Source organism: Oncorhynchus kisutch, linkage group LG8 (genome assembly GCF_002021735.2).
Source record: "Oncorhynchus kisutch isolate 150728-3 linkage group LG8, Okis_V2, whole genome shotgun sequence".
NCBI classification, from domain to species: domain Eukaryota; kingdom Metazoa; phylum Chordata; class Actinopteri; order Salmoniformes; family Salmonidae; genus Oncorhynchus; species Oncorhynchus kisutch.
Window position 1 is genome coordinate 22,263,431 of NC_034181.2, and position 21,801 is coordinate 22,285,231.

The 21,801-nt window shown below is 46.8% G+C and overlaps 1 protein-coding gene across 34 annotated transcripts in view; it reads right to left on the bottom strand.

Annotated features, from left to right (window-relative positions):
• arvcfb (ARVCF delta catenin family member b) overlaps positions 1–21,801 on the bottom strand; it is a 364,251-nt gene that overhangs the window by 142,249 nt on the left and 200,201 nt on the right. Inside the window, exon 1 of one of the 34 annotated variants that reach the window (XM_031829823.1) lies at positions 705–844. The exons of the other annotated variants lie outside the window; for them this stretch is intronic. The gene's annotated coding sequence lies outside the window, so the exon portion shown is untranslated. Of the gene's footprint in view, positions 1–704; positions 845–21,801 lie in introns of those variants that run through there. 34 annotated transcript variants of the gene reach the window in all.

The window sequence follows — 21,801 nt, forward strand, 5'->3', positions numbered from 1 at the left end:
TCCGTTGGGGCCGAGACACATGCTCTGGGCCACACAGGGAAATACAGGGGTCCATTGAGGGGGAGCAGTACACTATCGCCAGCCTTAAAATAGAGTGGAGGGTGTGGGAGCAGAGCAAGCACTGCAGCCAGACTGGCTCTGCTCTGGGGAGATTTGGCAGAGGTGGGGGTGTGCAGTGTTCTCCTTCTCTCACCCTCTCTCTGCAATGAGCTCTGCAGTACTAGAGGGGAGCCCAAAATAACTTCCCCTCCCTCCCCTCTACAATGCTCCTAGATCAGGATACGCACACAGATATCACGCTCAACTGGGGCCAGCTTGGCTCAAAATTAACACCACTAATCCAATGTGTGCAAATCAGACCTGGACCACACTCCCACTCTCTAGTACACACACACGCTACTGTAATGCCAACCATCTTTCTCCTGAGAAACAGACTACTTTCCCAACCATAACACCATCTACCATGATAACGAGTGCTGGAGGGTTGGCTCTGATATGAGAACTCACACAATTGAGGCGGAAGAGAAAGGGTTTCTTGGAAACGCTTTACAGGCCTAGAGAGAAGCAGAGACGTTTCCCCCAAAAGCACCCAGTCAGCTTTTCTCACAGAAAGGCAGAAGTAAGAAAAGCACAGTGATGTAACGGAGGGAAAAAGCTACTGTACACACTACACAAAGAACAGAAAAGACTTGTTGTACACTCACACATCCTGTCCTATTGTAGCCTTGGTATTCTCCCTCTTCCTTTATACCGCAGCAGGAATGTGAAAGACATAAATAAAGAGGTCCGGTCTGACTCTGCTAGTTCCCCGCAGAGCAGCAAGAAAATGAGGAATCTCAATGGCCTCAGTCATTTGACACTTGACACAAGGCTACCCGGGGTGGCAGGGTAGCCTAGTGGTTAGAGTGTTGGAATAGTAACCGAAAGTTACTTGCAATTTCAAATCCCTGAGCTGACAAGGTACAAATCTGTCGTTCTGCCCCTGAACAGGCAGTTAACACACTGTTAACCCTAGGCCGTTATTGAAAATAAGAATTTGTTCTTAACTGACTTGCCTAGTTAAATAAAGGTAAAATAAATAAAAATATTCACTGGGTTAGGGTTATTCACTAAAGTAGAGTCGCAATTCAACGGCTCAGACACAAGAGCTAAGTGGCAGGGTCTACAGTCAATCACGGATTACAAAAAGAAAACCAGCCCCGTCACGGACCAGGATGTCTTGCTCCCAGGCAGTCTAAATAACTTTTTTGCCCGCTTTGAAGACAATACAGTGCCACTGACACGGCCCACTACCAAAACATGCGGACTCTCCTTCACTGCAGCCGAGGTGAGTAAAACATTTAAACGTGTTAACCCTCGCAAGGCTGCAGGCCTAGACCGCATCCCCAGCCGCGCCCTCAGAGCATGCGCAGACCAGCTGGCTGGTGTGTTTACGGACATATTCAATCAATCCTTATCCCAGTCTGCTGTTCCCACATGCTTCAAGAGGGCCACCATTGTTCCTGTTCCCAAGAAAGCTAAGGTAACTGAGCTAAACGACTACCGCCCCGTAGCACTCACTTCCGTCATCATGAAGTGCTTTGAGAGACTAGTCAAGGACCATATCACCTCCACCCTACCTGACACCCTAGACCCACTCCAATTCGCTTACCGCCCAAATAGGTCCACAGACGATGCAATCTCAACCACACTGCACACTGCCCTAACCCATCTGGACAAGAGGAATACCTATGTGAGAATGCTGTTCATCGACTACAACTCAGCATTTAACACCATAGTACCCTCCAAACTCGTCATCAAGCTCGACCCCGGCCTGTGCAACTGGGTACTGGACTTCCTGACGGGCCACCCCCAGGTGGTGAGGGTAGGTAACAACATCTCCACCCCGCTGATCCTCAACACTGGGGCCCCACAAGGGTGCGTTCTGAGCCCTCTCCTGTACTCCCTGTTCACCCACGACTGCGTGGCCACGCACACCTCCAACTCAATCATCAAGTTTGCGGATGACACAACAGTGGTAGGCTTGATTACCAACAACAACGAGACGGCCTACAGGGAGGAGGTGAGGGCCCTCGGAGTGTGGCGTCAGGAAAATAACCTCACACTCAACGTCAACAAAACTAAGGAGATGATTGTGGACTTCAGGAAACAGCAGAGGGAGCACCCCCCTATCCACATCGATGGGACAGTAGTGGAGAGGGTAGTAAGTTTTAAGTTCCTCGGTGTACACATCACAGACAAACTGAATTGGTCCACCCACACGGACAGCATTGTGAAGAAGGCACAGCAGCGCCTCTTCAACCTCAGGTGGCTGGAGAAATTTGGCTTGTCACCAAAAACACTCACAAACTTCTACAGATGCACAATCGAGAGCATCCTGTCGGGCTGTATCACCGCCTGGTACGGCAACTGCTCCGCCCACAACCGTAAGGCTCTCCAGAGGGTAGTGAGGTCTGCACAACGCATCACCGGGGGCAAACTACCTGCCCTCCAGGACACCTACACCACCCGATGTCACAGGAAGGCCATAAAGATCATCAAGGACAACAACCACGCGAGCCACTGCCTGTTCACCCCGCTATCATCCAGAAGGCGAGGTCAGTACAGGTGCATCAAAGCTTTGACCGATAGACTGAAAAACAGCTTCTATCTCAAGGCCATCAGACTGTTAAACAGCCACCACTAACATTGAGTGGCTGCTGCCAACACACTGACTCAACTCCAGCCACTTTAATAATGGGAATTGATGGAAATGTATGTAAAATATATCACTAGACACTTTAAACAATGCTACTTAATATAATCTTTACATACCCTACATTATTCATCTCATATGTATATGTATATACTGTACTCTATCATCTACTGCATCTTTATGTAATACATGTATCACTAGCCACTTTAAACTATGCCACTTTGTTTACATACCCTACATTACTCATCTCATATGTATATACTGTACTCGATACCATCTACTGCATCTTGCCTATGCTGTTCTGTACCATCACTCATTCATATATCTTTATGTACATATTCTTATCCCTTTACACTTGTGTGTATAAGGTAGTAGTTTTGGAATTGTTAGGTTAGATTACTCGTTGGTTATTACTGCATTGTCGGAACTAGAAGCACAAGCATTTCGCTACACTCGCATTAACATCTGCTAACCATGTGTATGTGACAAATAAATTTGATTTGATTTAGGGTTAAGGTTATTCACTGGGTTAGGGTTATTCACTGGGTTAGGGGTTATTCCCTGGGTTAGGGTTATTTACTGGGTGCTAGTAGACAGAGGAGAAATAGGATATCTCCCCAAACTCCCTCATCAGCCATAAGGAGCATATGTAGTTGAGTCCTCTAAAAACCTCCCTGAATCCTCTTTGGAGAGGCAGAACAACCGACCGTTCCTCAGAAGTGCCATGTGGCGGCCATCTTGCCAATCCCCGGCTGCACTGGCACACCATCTGATATGATTATGGAGGCCCAGTGACTGCCCCTGCTCTGTAATCATGGTAGACCACGCATGTGACTGAAATGGCACCCTATTCCCTAGACACTGGGACGGCAGGTAGCCTAGTGGTTAGAGCGTTGGGCCAGTAACCGAAAGGTTGCTAGTTCGAGTCCCCGAGCTGACAAGGTAAAAATCTATCATTCTGCCCCTGAACAAGGTAGTTAACCCACTGTTCCTAGGCCGTCATTGTAAATAAGAATTTGTTCTTAAATGACTTGCCTAGTTAAATAAAAAACACAGTGTACAAATATTATGAACTTTCCATGACATAGACTGACCAGGTGAAAGCTATGATCCCTTATTGATGTAACATTCAGCCAACTTGACACAACTGTAGGAAGCATTGGAGTCAACATAGGCCAGCATCCATGTGAAACACTTTTGATGCCTTGTAGAGTCCATGCCCAGATGAATTGAGGCTGTTCTGAGGGCATCCACAGCAGGATAAGAGCCAAGCTTGTCCACTACTTCAGGAATCTATCCACATGCCCCATCCCTCTGAGACACTCCCCTAGATTTTACTGCAATTACTCGGAGCATCTCTTCACCCGCAGGACCCAATCACCTGAACACCAAACCAACTACCCACACCACCTACCCACCAGAATAGTACACCAGACCCAGTCCCAAACATCTGAACACCACCACCCACCCACCAGACCCAGTCCCAATCACCTGAACACCACCACCCACCAGACCCAGTCCCAAACATCTGAACACCACCACCCACCCACCAGACCGAGTCCCAATCACCTGAACACCACCACCCACCCACCAGACCCAGTCCCAATCACCTGAACACCAGAAACCCCCCACCACCCACCCACCAGACCCAGGCCCAAACACCTGAACACCACCAACCACCCACCAGACCCAGTCCCAGTCCCAATCACCTGAACACCACCAACCACCCAACAGACCCAGTCCCAAACACCTGAACACCACCAACCACCCACCAGGCCTAGTCCCAATCACCTGAACACCAGCAACCCCCCACCACCCACCCACCAGACCCAGTCCCAAACACCTGAACACCACCAACCACCCACCAGGCCCAGTCCCAATCACCTGAACACCAGCACCCCCCCAGCAACCACCCACCAGACCCAGTCCCAATCACCTGAACAGCAGAAACCCCCCACCACCCACCCACCAGACCTAGTCCCAAACACCTTAACACCACCAACCACCCACCAGGCCTAGTCCCAATCACCTGAACACCAGCAACACCCCACCACCCACCCACCAGACCCAGTCCCAAACACCTGAACACCAGCAACTCCCCAGCAACCACCCACCAGACCCAGTCCCAATCACCTGAATACCAGAAACCCCCCACCACCCACCCACCAGACCCAGTCCCAAACAACTGAACACCACCAACCACCCACCAGGCCCAGTCCCAGTCCCAATCACATGAACACCAGCAACCCCCCACCAACCACACCCAGTCCCAATCACCTGAACACCACCAACCACCCACACACCCACATTGACTGACTGCACAGACCTAGTGCTAATCAAGCCATACCCCTCTGACATAGAAATGCTATCATAGAGCCATCAGTTGTTTCAGTTACATGTTTCAGTTATACTCTCTATATTTCATTAAGCTGAAAGTCTGACTGGAACAAAGAAGGACAAGAGCATCAACATTGCGTGCCAGCAGCTGGTTAGCTGGGATGACAGTCATGCCGGCCAGACACCATCCAAATAACAAAATGAGCACTAGCAAATACCAGGAGAACACTCAATCTTGTTTTTGTATTTCCTGGAATCATTGGGGTTAGTGTTGTTGTTTTTTCTCTCGATCGTTGCAGATTTTTTATCTTACCACTAAACTACTCTTGACAGATCGACTCCTTGGGAGTGGAATGGCCCAGCAAGTCATGGGGAATATTTCATATAAAGCCTATTGTTGTCTAACCCACTGGGGCCTCAGTGAAGGGCTCAATTTAGGAGACAAAAACAGGAGTCCAAGGGACAGAGACCATTAGTCCACTAGCCTCAGGAACGAGCCAGGCAATATCTCCAACTGATGAAAATATATCTATTTTAGAGACCATGACGGTTGCATTTAAAACGAGAAGAAAATGGATGGTTATGCAAGTGGTCTTCAAAGCCACAGGAATGTTCTAAAATGGAGAATGTCCTAGAGTCGCCTATGATCCAAGAATAATGTAGCATGATTGCAGCCAAATCCCAAGACTCCCAACCCCTACGCCATCCTGGAGAAAAAAGATGATGGGTCAATGACCCCGTATTTACTATTTAGACCTAGCTATGCCATGTAACAATATAAACCAAGATTGATAAACTCAGCAAAAACTGAGTTTATTTTCAGCAAACTTAAAATGTGTAAATATTTGTATGAACGTAAGATTCAACAACTGAGACATAAACTGAACAAGTTCCATAGACATGTGACTAACAAAAATGGAATAATGTGTCCCTGAACAAAGGGGGGGGGTCAAATTAAAAGTAACAGTCAGTATCTGGTGTGGCCACCAGCTGCAGTTATTGCTGTGAGGTGTTACCCCACTCTTTCACCAAGGCCCCTGCAAGTTCCCGGACATTTCTAGCCCTCACCCTCCAATCCAACAGCTCCCAGACGTGCTCAATGGGATTGAAATCTAGGCTCTTCGCTAGCCATGGCAGAACACTGACATTCCTGTCTTGCAGGAAATCACATACAGAACAAGCAGTATGGCTGGTGGCATTGTCATGCTGGAGGGTCATATCAGGATGAGCCTGCAGGAAGGGTACCACATGAGGGAGGAGGATGTCTTCCCTGTAACGCACAGCGTTGAGATTGCCTGCAACGACAACAAGCTCAGTCCGATGATGCTGTGACATACCGCCCCCAGACAATGAAAAACCCTCCAACTCCAAATCGATCCTGCTCCAGAGTACAGGTCTCGGTGTAACGCTCATTCCTTCGACGATAAACGTGAATCCGACTATCCCCTGGTGAGACAAAACCGCAACTCGTCAGTGAAGAGCACTTTTTGCCAGACCTGTCTGGTCCAGTGACGGTGGGTTTGTGCCCATAGTCGACGTTGTTGCCGGTGATGTCTGGTGAGGACCAGCCTTACACCAGGCCTACAAGCCCTCATCCCAGCCTCTCTCAGCCTATTGTGGACAGTCTGAGCACTGATGGAGGGATTGTGTGTTCCTGGTGTAACTAAGGCAATTGTTGTTGCCATCCTGTACCTGTCCCGCAGGTGTGATGTTCGGATGTACCGATCCTGTGCAGGTGTTGTTACACGTGGTCTGCCACTGCGAGGACGATCAGCTGTCCGTCCTGTCTCCCTGTAACACTGTATTAGGTGTCTCGCAGCACGGACATTGCAATTTATTGCCCTGGCAGTCCTCATGCCTCCTTGCAGCATGCCTAAGGCACGTTCACGCAGATGAGCAGGGACCCTGGGCATCTTTCTTTTGGTGTTTCTCAGAGACAGTAGAAAGACCTCTTTAGTGTCCTAAGTTTTCATAACTGTGACCTTATATGCCCATGGTCTGTAAGCTGTTAGTGTCTTAACGACCGTTCCACAGGTGCATGTTCATTAATTGTTTATGGTTCATTGAGCATGGGAAACAGTGTTTAAACCCTTTACAATTAAGTTCTGCGAAATCATTTGGATATTTATGAATTATCTTTGAAAGACAGGGTGCTGAAAAAGGGACGTTGCTTTTTTTGCTGTGTTTATATAGAGAAAACATTATTAACCCTTAGATCTAGCATAGCAAATACTTAGAGAATGTTCAAGAATATTTCACAATACCCGATAATGACAAAGTGAAGAAATGTTTGCAAATGAAATGAAATACAGAATTATCTCCTTTACATACACTACATGACCAAAGGTATGTGAACACCCCTTCAAATTAGTTGATTCGGCTATTTCAGCCATACCCGTTGCTGACAGGTGTACAAATTGAGCACACAGCCATGCAATCTCCATAGACATTGGGAGTAGAATGGCCTGTACTGAAGAGCTCAGTGACTTTCAAAGTGGCAGCGTCATAGGATGCCACCTTTCCAACAAGTCAGTTCGTCAAATTTCTGCCTCGCTAGGGATGTAATTGTGAAGTGGAAATGTCCAGGAGCAACAATGGCTCAGCTGCAAAGTGGTAGGCCACACAAGCTCAAAAAACGGGACCGCCGAGTACTGAGGCGTGTAGCGTGTAAAAATCGTCTGTCCTCGTTTGCTACATTCACTACCGAATTCCAAACTGCCTCTGGAAGCAACGTCAGCACAATAATTGTTCGTCAGGAGCTTCATGGAATGGGTTTCCATGGCCGAGCAGCCTAAGATCTCCATGCACAATGCCAAGCGTTGGCTGGAGTGGTGTAAAGCTTGCCGCCATTGGACTCTGAAGCAGAGGAAATGTGTTCTCTGAAGTGATGAATCACGCTTCACCATCTGGCAGTCCAACGGACATATCTGGGTTTGGCGGATGCCAGGAGAACGCTACCTGCCCGAATGCATAGTGACAACTGTAAAGTTTGGTGGAGGAGGAATAATGGTTTGAGCTAGGCCCCTTAGTTCTAGTGAAGGGAAATCTTAACACCACAGCATACAATGACATTCAAGACGATTCTGTGCTTCCAACTTTGTGGCAACAGTTTGGGGAAGGCCCTTTCCTGTTTCAGCATGTCAATGCCCCCATGCACAAGGCGAGGTACATACAGAAATGGTCAGTCGATTAGTTTGAAGGAACTTGACTGGCCTGCACAGAGCCCTGACCTCAACCCAATCGATGGGATGAATTTGGGATGAATTGGAATGAATTGGAACGCCAATTGGGCATTGGGATGAATTGGAATGACAACTGTGAGCCTAATCGCCCAACATCAGTGCCGATCTCAATAATGCTGTTGTGGCTGAATGGAAGTAATGTTCCAACATCTAGTGAAAAGCCTTCCCAGAAGAGTGGAGGCTGTTGTAGCAGCAAAGGGGGGACCAACTCCATATTAATGCCCATGATTTTGGCATGAGATGTTCGACGAGCAGGTATCCACGTATTCACACTCCTTTGCTATGACACTTCAAATTGAGCTCAGTGTAAGGCGTCTAGGTGTAGCCGGTAAGGCGCAGGACACAGAGATGAGTAATTCACGTAACTTTACTCAAAACAACAAATATTCCAAGAAGGAAAATAGCTCACAAATACAGACCAACTTACAACGAACAAACACGCACAAAACCATGGGGGAACTAGAGGGTTAAATAAGGAACATATAATTATGAGAATGGAAACCAGGTGTGTACAATGAAGACAAAACAAATGGAAACTGAAAAGTGGATCGGTGGCGGCTAGAAAACCGGTGACGTCGACAGCCGAACGAACAAATAGAGGGACCAACTTCGGTGGAAGTCGTGACACTCAGGTGCAATCAATTTTATTTGATTATCCTTGAGATGTCACTACAACTTGATTGGAGTCTGCAAATTAAATTGTTTTGACATGATTTAGAAAGAAACGCACCTGAAGGTCTCACAGTTGACGGTGGATGTCAGAGTAGAAACTATAGCATGAAGTCCAAGGAACTGTCTGTAGATCCCTGAGATAGAATTGTGATGAGGCATATATCTGGGGAAGGGTATAAAACAATTTCTAGAGAATTGGAAGTTTCGAAGAGCACAAAAATGGAACTAACCAGACTCTGCCTAGAGCTGGCTGTCCGACCAAACTGAGCACTTGGCAAGAGACTCGCACCTGTAATCGCTGCCAAAGGTGATTCTAACATGTATTGACTCAGGGAGTTTTATAATTATCTAATCAAGATATATTAGGGTTATGTTTTTAATGAATTTTTCCAGTTAAAATTGTTCTTCCACTTTGACTTTAGAATATTTTGTGTAGATCGTTGACAAAAAATGACAATTAAATCAATTTTAATCCCACTTTCTTGTAAGACAACAAAATGTAGAAAAAGTCAAGAAGTGTGAATACTTTCTGAAGATACTGTATATACACTGCTCAAAAATAAAGGGAACACTAAAATAACACTTCCTAGATCTGAATGAATGAAGTATTCTTATTAAATACTTTTTTCTTTACATAGTTGAATGTGCTGACAACAAAATCACACAAAAATGATTAATGGAAATCAAATGTATCAACCCATGGAGGTCTGGATTTGGAGTCACACTCAAAATTAAAGTGGATAACCACAATACAGGCTGATCCAACTTTGATGTAATGTCCTTGAAACAAGTCAAAATGAGGCTCAGTAGTGTGTGTGGCCTCCACGTGCCTGGATGACCTCCCTACAACGCCTGGGCATGCTCCTGATGAGGTGGCGGATGGTCTCCTGAGGGATCTCCTCCCAGACCTGGACTAAAGCATCCGCCAACTCCTGGACAGTCTGTGGTGCATGGTGGATGGATGGAGCGAGACATGATGTCCCAGATGTGCTCAATTGGATTCAGGTCTGGGGAACGGGCGGGCCAGTCCATAGCATCAATGCCTTCCTCTTGCAGGAACTGCTGACACACTCCAGCCACATGAGGTCTAGCATTGTCTTGCATTAGGAGGAACCCAGGGCCAACCGCACAAGCATATGGTCTCACAAGGGGTCTGAGGATCTCATCTCGGTACCTATTGGCAGTCAGGCTACCTCTGGCGAGCACATGGAAGGCTGTGCGGCCCCCCAAAGAAATGCCACCCCACACCATGACTGACCCACCGTCAAACCGGTCATGCTGGAGGATGTTGCAGGCAGCAAAACGTTCTCCACGGCGTCTCCAGACTCTGTCACGTCTGTTACGTGCTCAGTGTGAACCTGCTTTCATCTGTGAAGAGCACAGGGCGCCAGTGGCGAATTTGCCAATCTTGGTGTTCTCTGGCAAATGCCAAACGTCCTGCACGGTGTTGGGCTGTAAGCACAACCTCCACCTGTGGACGTCGGGCCCTCATACCACCCTCATGGAGTCAGTTTGAGCAGACATGCACATTTGTGGCCTGCTGGAGTTCATTTTGCAGGGCTCTGGCAGTGCTCCTCCTGCTCCTCCTTGCACAAAGGCGGAGGTAGCGGTCCTGCTGCTGGGTTGTTGCCCTCCTACGGCCTCCTCCACGTCTCCTGAGGTACTGGCCTATCTCCTGGTAGCGCCTCCATGCTCTGGACACTACGCTGACAGACACAGCAAACCTTCTTGCCACAGCTCGCATTGATGTGCCATCCTGGATGAGCTGCACTACCTGAGCCACTTGTGTGGGTTGTAGACTCTGTCTCATGCTACCACTAGAGTGAAAGCACCCCCGGCATTCAAACGTGACCAAAACATCAGCCAGGAAGCATAGGAACTGAGAAGTGGTCTGTGGTCACCACCTGCAGAACCACTCCTTTATTGGGGGTGTCTTGCTAATTGCCTATAATTTCCACCTGTTGTCTATTCCATTTGCACAACAGCATGTGAAATGTATTGTCAATCAGTGTTGCTTCCTAAGTGGACAGTTTGATTTCACAGAAGTGTGATTGACTTGGAGTTACATTGTGTTGTTTAAGTGTTCCTTTTATTTTTTGGAGCAGGGTATATCCATGTCCTCGTTTAGCCACGACTCTGATAAATGTAGGATATTATATTAGTTCTATTCGTTTTTCCGGTCCCGTTGATAGGATAGTCTTGAACAGAGCTGATCAAGCTTGCCAGTAGAACAGAAGGCAATGGCAGTCTATTTGCTCGCCGACGTAGTCACGTCAGGATGCCGGCTCGCCTGCCTCGCTTTTGCCGCCGCTTCCTCCTTCTAACCCCGGAGTAAACAGAACGTTGATAGTTGCCGACTGCTGTTTTTAGTCATAGGAAATGATTTATTAAAAAGTTAAAATCAGCTTAAAAACACACAAAATAGCCCATAAAATGTCTGCTATTCACTGCAGCGCCATCTTCCTCCAAATTCTTCCAGTCGTCCTCCCCCCTCCAATTCTTCCAGTCAGCGTCCGACTGATCTGCAGCAAACACTGTGTGCCAAACAAGACCCACTTGCTGCCATCTTCTATCGAACAAACAAGGCCTACAAATTCCTCCCATGTTGTGGAGATTAGGGAACACTTCAGTGAAATTCCAAGCCCCATATGGCTGCAAAGTCCTTACATCTCTCACATTACTGAGAGGCTGCTGCCTGCACACTGCTAGCAGGTTTATAGTAACTGTTCTAAAACATGAAAACACACAGCAATAGAGGACTGGGGGATCCTATTCCAGTGTGCTGTAACAGAGTGAGGAGACTAGCTACCACTGGTTGGAGGGGGTTACAATCCTTTTTCATTGGCATCCTCCTACCACAACCATCCAACAGAAACCTCCAGACATTCGACTGAGTAAAGAGAAGGAGCACGTCACACCGATCATACATGACTCATGTATGAGACTACAAACGCAAACACTGTTCAACTTTCCCATTCTCTCTATAGACTTGCATGACAGGCCTGGATTATTTTATCAGAAGAAAATATTGTTTTTGAATTGAACCTGAAGAATGAGCACTATGCAGTTCTGAGTTAAAAATGAAGCTGTGACCACATTCACGAAACATGACTGTAGGGCTATTTGCGCTCTAAGCTCTAGCATAGACGACTGGTATCAGTTACAACACGCTGAGCTATCCTCCTCGGAGTGAGAAACACCATTCAAAAAAACAACTATGTTGACGACAATCCGGCAGCAACAAGCAAAAACAACCTCCCCTGTATCAAACCAGGATTACGTTGTCATAGCCTGTCGTATCGCATCATCCTGCCGCTATCAGAGAGCCAGGCTGAGGCGGGACACACACACACACACACACACACAGAGAAAACGCCCAGAAACATGGTTTGATCTCACAGAGTTGAAAAAGGCATGAGAGAGATGTGTTTGTTCACAGCACAGCAACCTCCTGTCAGAGAACCACAGAAGCTCTCGGAGACAAGGCAGAGGATTGTTGCATCATCAAGGCTGTCCTGCTCATTTCAACTACAGAAGATATCATTGCAGCCAGAAAGTCAACCATTGGATGCCTGTCCATTAGATAGACATTCCCAAACACAGCTCTTTGATGGAACAAACTAGAGAATAAAAAAGTGTATTTGCCATCCAGATATGAGATGAGTGAGTGATCTCTGTGCATTCAGACAAGACCATCATTCTACAAAGACATTTCGTAAGTCAATTTCATCATAAATGATGATATGCTTGATCAAGAAGAAAACTACAAAATGATTGATCTGCATGTACTACCTAGTTGCTTTGCCAATTGCATTTTACTTCTTTGCTTCGTAATGAAACACATACTCCAAGGTAAAGAGCAAGAGAAGATAGACAAGCAAAAATCCATATATCGGATGAAATCAAAAGACACAATATAAGCCATATCAAATCCAACCCATGAGACTCACCGTGTCATGCCATGGGAGCTGAGGGTAGGGCTATCCAGGTCTGTGTGCAGCCAGCCAGGTATCCTGATGGTAAAGGATCCTCCCAGGCTGTGGAACAGCAGCTTCTCCACTCAGGGAGAGAATGGGAGCTAGCTAGTCTATACTGGAGCTGTAGCTAGGTGACCCTCTTCAGATCTACAACAAGCTGTCTCTGTACTGCAGTGCTGCTGCTAACACAGCATGCTTAGCCTGCCCTACAACACACATACTCCTTCACCCACTTCTAGATGTCACTAATACACACTGGTAGATACCCACACTCAGGTACCGACACACACACACACACACATTCCATATGTTCCATACAAGCACACAAATTACACAATGCACACACACTCCATACTATACACACCTAATATATTGTATGAAACATTAGAATACACGACTGTCTACATCCCATCTCTCAGGCTTATCCCTGAAGATGTCTGTCGTAGTACTGTAGGGCAGAAGGAATAAGAGGCATCATCTGCATCATCCATCTCCACACCTCCCCTCTCAGCTGAGGAGGCAAACCTGAACACAGAACACCCAAGTTGACTTTGGGACAAACCCCTGTGCTCCACACACACATTGGCAGGTTACCCCGTCCTTAAACACCCTCCATCGGTTATCTTCCAAAACACTTGGGGTGAGCGCACTCACAACAAGTACAGTGCCTCTCAATACAAACTCTAGGCAAAGGGGCTGTGGAATCGAGAATAGAAGAAGTAGCATTGCTAATTAGGTTTACTGGTGTGTCCTGGCGAGAGAAGACAGGGGCCATGTTAGCCACAGAGAGAGAGAGCTGCTATGCTGTGTGGCTCTGGGCTCTGAGCCTGCAGCCTGTATGCTTGTGATTGCACCGAAGGCCCAGCTATAATTTCAGACTGCAGCTTGGGGAGCCCTGGTCCATGTGTGTGTTTGTATGAGCGAGTGCCCATGGTACTGTACACATTCTCACGGGTGTCCAGTGCCTTGTTCTGACCACGGACATATAGCCACACTGTGATTAAGGTAAATTCCACACCACAATATGGTGGGCGGACTATAGCTTTTCTTTGAAAGCTTTCCTTCTAAATTGGTCTGTCTTTTCTCTGGAGTTCTCCTGACTACTTTTGAGGAGTAGTGTAAATAGCCCTAAATACATTTGGCTAGTGGTTCTACTTTGGATTTATTGTGAAGCGTGCTTGGGACATTGGTAGAGTAAAACAGTCTGGGAATAACTGTCCACAACAAAATGTGACGGACGAGAAACAAAAACATACACACACAGAGACACACACAGAGAGACACACACAGAGAGACACACACAGAGAGACACACACAGAGAGTCACACACAGAGAGTCACACACATAGAGACACACACAGAGACGCACACATAGACACACACACAGAGAGACACACACAGAGAGACAAACACAGAGAGACACACATACAGAGACATAGAGACACAGATAAACACACAGAGACACACACATAGAGACACAGAGACACAGACAGAGAGACATAGAGACACAGATAGAGACACATAGAGACACACAGAGACACACAGAGAGAGACATAGAGACACAGATCGACACACAGAGAGACACAGAGACCCAGAGAGACATAGATACACACAGAGACACCGATAGAGACACAGAGACACAGATGCACATACTACACAGTAGCTCAATATTTCCCATTTAAAGAATGGGAAATGAATACATGAGCACACATGACATTAAAGTCTCTATTCAATGTCTCTAGACAGAGATGTGATGAGAAAACATCTTCTTGTCATTATAGAGTAGACAGAGTAGACCAGCCAGGACTCTGTGTATCCTATGCCCTTCATTAGTGCTAGGAAGGCCATTACCAGTCTGTTAGGCTTTAACAGGAGTGACGTGAGAACATGGAGGAAAGAGAGAGACAGAAGAGAGATCCCTCTTCTTCAGTCTCCTGTGACTCCTGGCTGGACGGTTAATGACACTAATACGATGTACAAAGGGGCATTCAAATGTGTCCTATCCTCCTACTCCAGGCCCAGAGACCACCAGCCTCAATTAGCTCCCAATGACCTTTCAGAGATGTGGCGTGTGAGGGGCTGCAGACGAGAGATGATAGAGAGAGAGAAAAGGCGTGACAAAGAAAGGGAGACTTGATAGAGAGAAGAAGAAAGGAGTGACAGAGGGAGAGGTGATGGGGGAGTTTGAATGCTTGGAGTTCAGACCGAGGAATGAGCTCTAGAACACTGAATTCTAGAATGTTAAATGGCTGCTTGGTGACCCCAAACACTCCCTGCAGGCCCTATAGGCCACAGTCAGTGGTGGAGTGCGCACACACACCCACACAGCTCACAGACAGGAACAATCCCACAGGCTCGCTGGGATGAAGAGGGAGTCTTATTGGATTAAAGCATCTCTTAACTGTATTGAAGTATGATGGAAAGAATCTGGGAAACTAAAGGAGGTCTGTGTCAACAGGCTTTGTTTGATTAACTTTGAGAACCTTAGCTGGGTATATTGCGTGCAATCTCATGTACACGTCCACATTTTGAGGGAAAATCAGCTTTTGTCCGTCCCCTGACCCGCCAATGTGTCAAAAGGACCGAGGGCCTCCCTATCCTCTCAGGACGTCAGTTGGTAACCCATGGCAACCCAGAGCAGCACCAGCCAGAGAAATAAATACAGGCTCAGACTGTAGTGATGGTGGCAGCCAAAGGTGCAGCTACAAAAATATATGCTGTGATTTGTCAACACAGGGATGTTGTTTCAGCACAGATAAAATGGGAGCATCATTCTTCAAATAGACATTTTCTTCCACTCAGTAAAGGGTACAGACTGAGCCTGGGTGCAGACAATAACATTGCAGTTGGGAGACATTAAAGTAATCAAGCTACTTTGTGGAATACGGAACAATACCATGATTCATTGGTAGAAATAAATGCAGCTTTTAAGACTTTGGCTCTTACTGACACACATAACAGAATCCTGGCTGAGTCCCCCAACAACCATATTACCAGCCAGCCAGCCACTACACTGCATGAAAGAGTGGGCCGACATTTCCCACAGTCTCTCTACCAACCCAACCTGGGGCCACCTCCACCTCTCCCTGGCACCTGTTCTGTCTATCCCTCCACTTCAGCAGACAGACATGGCTGGCACACAGACAGCACCACTACTAACGGCACCCACCATGCTCCACTTCACAGCCCATAACAGATTCCAATGAAATATGGAGGGTAGGGGGCTGAACTGAAGAGGTGGTGGCGACATTAGCTGAACCATGAACCATCCACGGCAGCCATTATGGAGCAAAGCATGCCAGTTTGGCTTCATTAGGCAACTCAATAGAGCCCATGAGGAATGTGCGACTGGCGCATCGCTCCATTGTTCCATCGGGGTCATCTGGGAACGGACCGTGCCAATATCAAGAGAAGATGGGCAGATGAATAACGATGCTGTGCCATCTCACTTAATGACATATGACAGCTGGCCCTGAATCTGGATGCCTCTATTGTTAGAACTATAGGAACCATCGTCTATGCAGGGGTTCCATATGTTTGTTTCCCTGAGGTAGTTTTTCCTGGCTGACTGAAGCTGAACTCTTGCCAATCATTAGCATATGTTTGTGCAGACAGAGGTAGAGGTGGCTGGCTGGGAGGGAAGAGGGGGCCTGGGGACACACTGACCCATCAGGTTACTCTGCCTTGTTTTCTCTCTCTCTCGAATCAATCTTTAGGATGTTTTTTATCATAAATCTTCAATAATTCTCTCTCTCACACTCTCTCTCTCACACACTCTCTCTCTCTCACACACTCTCTCTCTCACACACTCTCTCTCTCACACACTCTCTCTCTCACACACTCTCTCTCTCACACACTCTCTCTCACACACACTCTCTCTCACACTCACTCACTCACCCTCCTTCTCTCCCACTTCCTTTCTTTCTCCCCAAACCTCTTTCTCTCTTCCTCCCTCTCTCTGGACCTCTGCCACCAGTAACAGGCTTCTTTGTCTGGCCCTGAAGGGGAGGGAGGTTTCCAACAGCATTCTAATTAACCACTGGACCCAATCAACACGTCTCAACTATCTCTCTGTTCCATCTGCAATGACAAAAAAACAACCAGCTTCCAACATAACGGGAGGCCAAAGACCAACGTTACCAAACCAACAGTCAGCAGTCAATAGGATTGACAGTCAGTCAAGACAGTTTGACTGTTGTTGCCAGAGACGGACGTTACAAAACCCTTTCAGGCTAGTGACTGGGACTGAGTAATAGCCCAAGCTAGGAATGTTGTTATTGTTATTGTGGTTCTTTGTAGCTCAGTTGGTAGAGCATGGTGCTTGAACTCCAGGATAGTGGGTTAGATTCCTTGGACCAACCATACATAAAATGTGTACACGCATGACTAAGTCGCTTTGGATAAAAGCATCTGCTAAATGGTATAGATTATATTATGTTATTGTTCTCATTCCAAACACTACTTACTTATACAGTGAGAGAAATGAGAAGAGAGCGCTCTCTTATGTGATGCTGTACTCACCTACATGGATCTGTGCTAATCTGGAGTGCAAGGCCAGGCTCATAGAGCCCTGCTAAAGAGCTGTCAGAGGAAAGTGTTCATCCCAGAAGACAGCAGCCAGGAGACAGATGGCCTGATGATGGACGATGGATGGATGGTCCGTCCTCGCCCCACTACTCACTGTCTTCCTTCGGGAGCCATCATCACAGATAGAGGCAACAAGTGCATGGTATAGATTATCCAAAATTCTGTACTTCTGAACTGGTCTAAACCGGACCATGCTGTATGTTTTGACCGGTACTATGTGGTTGTTGGTGCCGGAGGGGAGAAGGTTAAGCATTTGTCGCCATGTTTCTGGTTGAAGGGAGCCATATGAGGACTTTGACCTCCCCCTCAGGGCCCTTCTCAAAGGTCCCCAGCTGCAGGAGGGAGGGGAAGGGGGAGAGAGGTAAGGGGGGTTCTATAGAACTGATACATCCAGCTCTGTTGAAAGGGCCAGTTAACAGATCCGGTGTTAGACGAAGTAGTAGGCTAGTCATGCAGAGTGCATCCAGAGGGAAGAACAGAACAGGGGTGAAATGAACTTCTACTTAAGCTCTGAATCGATCGCTGTGGCCAATGGCAACGCTAATGTGCTCCTTAGGACAAATAACACACATCAAGTCAATCGTTCAATTCCTTGCTAATCCTATAATAGGCTGCCTCTGCATAGAGCTGTGGTGGTCATGACATGTTGTCAGCTGGTAACTGTCATGGAAATAACTGCTGGTCTCACAGTAATTGACCATTAATTAACAAAACACATTTAGTATCTTCAGCCTTCCACGCAGAGCCTGCAAGCCACTGATGCAGACCTTTGGAACAGCTACATTTTAAAATGTCTGATAAATCAATTTAATATAGCCTACACCATCACAATTACAGCCATTATTTATTGTAGGCAGGCCTATAGAAACATTATGACATGAAAAAATGTATTTCAGAAGAACAGAATAGCATATTCTGAGTCATCCTGTTAGGCCTTGATCTGGCTATGCCATATAGCTGTGGGCTACACTAGTTCATTTTGCAGACAAAATTTGCTTAGAATTTCTGTGGCATTATTTTATAGTAAGAAGAATACAATTGAGCATAGCTGAATACAATAGAAAATATATTTCTCCCAAACGATTTCCAAGGGAATAATCTTTGTTGAGCGGTTAACAAAGTAATCATTTGAAACTGGTCCTTGTATATGATCAATTTAGAGTTACTTATGCAACTTTTGTTGCGATACAAACGTTAGGCTAAATGTTTTGATGTTTAATACATTCCAAGGCTGCATGATGCGACTCTAATGATGATTTGTAAAAAGTAGCATGAAAGGCATGAGCTCTGTTCTGTTTCTTGCGCAGACTGCTCACACTTCATCAGTCTCTCATTCACAATTTGACAAGCACTTGAGCACTTCAAACTTCTAGGGAGTTTTTCCTAGCCACCGTGCTTCTACACCTGCATTGCTTGCTGTTTGGGGTTTTAGGCTGGGTTTCTGTACAGCACTTTGAGATATCAGCTGATGTACGAAGGGCTATATAAATAAATGTGATTTGATTTGATTTGATAATATTTGATAATATTCTCACCCATCAGATTATTCACAATTTAATCTGTTTTTTAGATTTAGCCTACTAATATATGAGTGGAATTTAATTTAGAATCGCCCACAAAAAAATGTCATCCATACAGTCTTTCCAAGATGGCGTAGCAGTAAGACGTCTTGTCGTGTCGCGTCCCTTTGTATATATCGTTTTTTTCATTTTTTTCCCGCATATCTTTCAAAACATTTTGCTAAACCTCAACTTCTAAATACTCTAGCATACTCCTTGTTCTGTTAGGTGACCTAAACTGGGATATGCTTAACACCCCGGCAGTCCTACAATCTAAGCTAGATGCCCTCAATCTCACACAAATCATCAAGGAACCCACCAGGTACAACCCTAACTCTGTAAACAAGGGCACCCTCATAGACGTCATCCTGACCAACTGGCCCTCCAAATACACCTCCGCTGTCTTCAACCAGGATCTCAGCGATCACTGCGATCACTGCCTGTATCCGCTACGGAGCCGCAGTCAAACGACCACCCCTCATCACTGTCAAACGCTCCCTCAAACACTTCTGTGAGCAGGCCTTTCTAATCGACCTGGCCCGGGTATCCTGGAAGGACATTGACCTCATCCCGTCAGTTGAGGATGCCTGGTCATTCTTTAAAATGAACTTCCTCACCATTTTAGATAGGCATGCTCCGTTCAAAAAATGCAGAACTAAGAACAGATACAGCCCTTGGTTCACTCCAGACCGGACTGCCCTCGACCAGCACAAAAACATCCTGCGGCGGACTGCAATAGCATCGAATAGTCCCCGCGATATGCAACTGTTCAGGGAAGTCAGGAACCAATACACGCAGTCACGCAGTCAATGACTGAGGAAAGCTAAGGCCAGCTTCTTCAGGCAGAAGTTTGCATCCTGTAGCTCCAACTCCAAAAAGTTCTGGGACACTGTGAAGTCCATGGAGAACAAGAGCACCTCCTCCCAGCTGCCCACTGCACTGAGGCTAGGTAACACGGTCACCACCGATAAATCCATGATTATCGAAAACTTCAACAAGCATTTCTCAACGGCTGGCCATGCCTTCCGCCTGGCTACTCCAACCTCGGCCAACAGCTCCGCCCCCCCCCGCAGCTGCTCGCCCAAGCCTCTCCAGGTTCTCCTTTACCCAAATCCAGATAGCAGATGTTCTGAAAGAGCTGCAAAACCTGGACCCATACAAATCAGCTGGGCTTGACAATCTGGACCCTCTATTTCTGAAACTATCCGCCGCCATTGTCGCAACCCCTATTACCAGCCTGTTCAACCTCTCTTTCATATCGTCTGAGATCCCCAAGGATTGGAAAGCTGCCGCAGTCAACCCCCTCTTTAAAGGGGGAGACACCCTGGACCCAAACTGTTACAGACCTATATCCATCCTGCCCTGCCTATCTAAGGTCTTCGAAAGCCAAGTCAACAAACAGGTCACTGACCATCTCGAATCCCACCGTACCTTCTCCGCTGTGCAATCTGGTTTCCGAGCCAGTCACGGGTGCACCTCAGCCACGCTCAAGGTACTAAACGATATCATAACCGCCATCGATAAAAGACAGTACTGTGCAGCCGTCTTCATCGACCTTGCCAAGGCTTTCGACTCTGTCAATCACCATATTCTTATCGGCAGACTCAGTAGCCTCGGTTTTTCGGGTGACTGCCTTGCCTGGTTCACCAATTACTTTGCAGACAGAGTTCAGTGTGTCAAATCGGAGGGCATGCTGTCCGGTCCACTGGCAGTCTCTATGGGGGTGCCACAGGGTTCAATTCTCGGGCCGACTCTTTTCTCTGTATATATCAATGATGTTGCTCTTGCTGCGGGCGATTGCCTGATCCACCTCTACGCAGACGACACCATTCTATATACTTCCGGCCCGTCCTTGGACACTGTGCTATCTAACCTCCAAACGAGCTTCAATGCCATACAACACTCCTTCCGTGGCCTCCAACTGCTCTTAAACGCTAGTAAAACCAAATGCATGCTTTTCAACCGTTCACTGCCTGCACCCGCACGACTGACCAGCATCACCACCCTGGATGGTTCCGACCTTGAATATGTGGACATCTATAAGTACCTAGGTGTCTGGCTAGACTGTAAACTCTCCTTCCAGACTCATATCAAACATCTCCAATCGAAAATCAAATCAAGAGTCGGCTTTCTATTCCGCAACAAAGCCTCCTTCACTCACGCCGCCAAACTTACCCTAGTAAAACTGACTATCCTACCGATCCTCGACTTTGGCGATGTCATCTACAAAATTGCTTCCAACACTCTACTCAGCAAACTAGATGCAGTTTATCACAGTGCCATCCGTTTTGTCACTAAAGCATTTTATACCACCCACCACTGCGACTTGTATGCTCTAGTCGGCTGGCCCTCGCTACATATTCGTCGCCAGACCCACTGGCTCCAGGTCAAGTCCATGCTAGGTAAAGCTCCACCTTATCTCAGTTCACTGGTCACGATGGCAACACCCATCCGTAGCACGCGCTCCAGCAGGTGTATCTCACTGATCATCCCTAAAGCCAACACCTCATTTGGCCGCCTTTCGTTCCAGTACTCTGCTGCCTGTGACTGGAACGAATTGCAAAAATCGCTGAAGTTGGAGACTTTTATCTCCCTCACCAACTTCAAACATCTGCTATCTGAGCAGCTAACCGATCGCTGCAGCTGTACATAGTCTATTGGTAAACAGCCCACCCATTTTCACCTACCTCATCCCCATACTGTTTTTATTCATTTACTTTCCTGCTCTTTTGC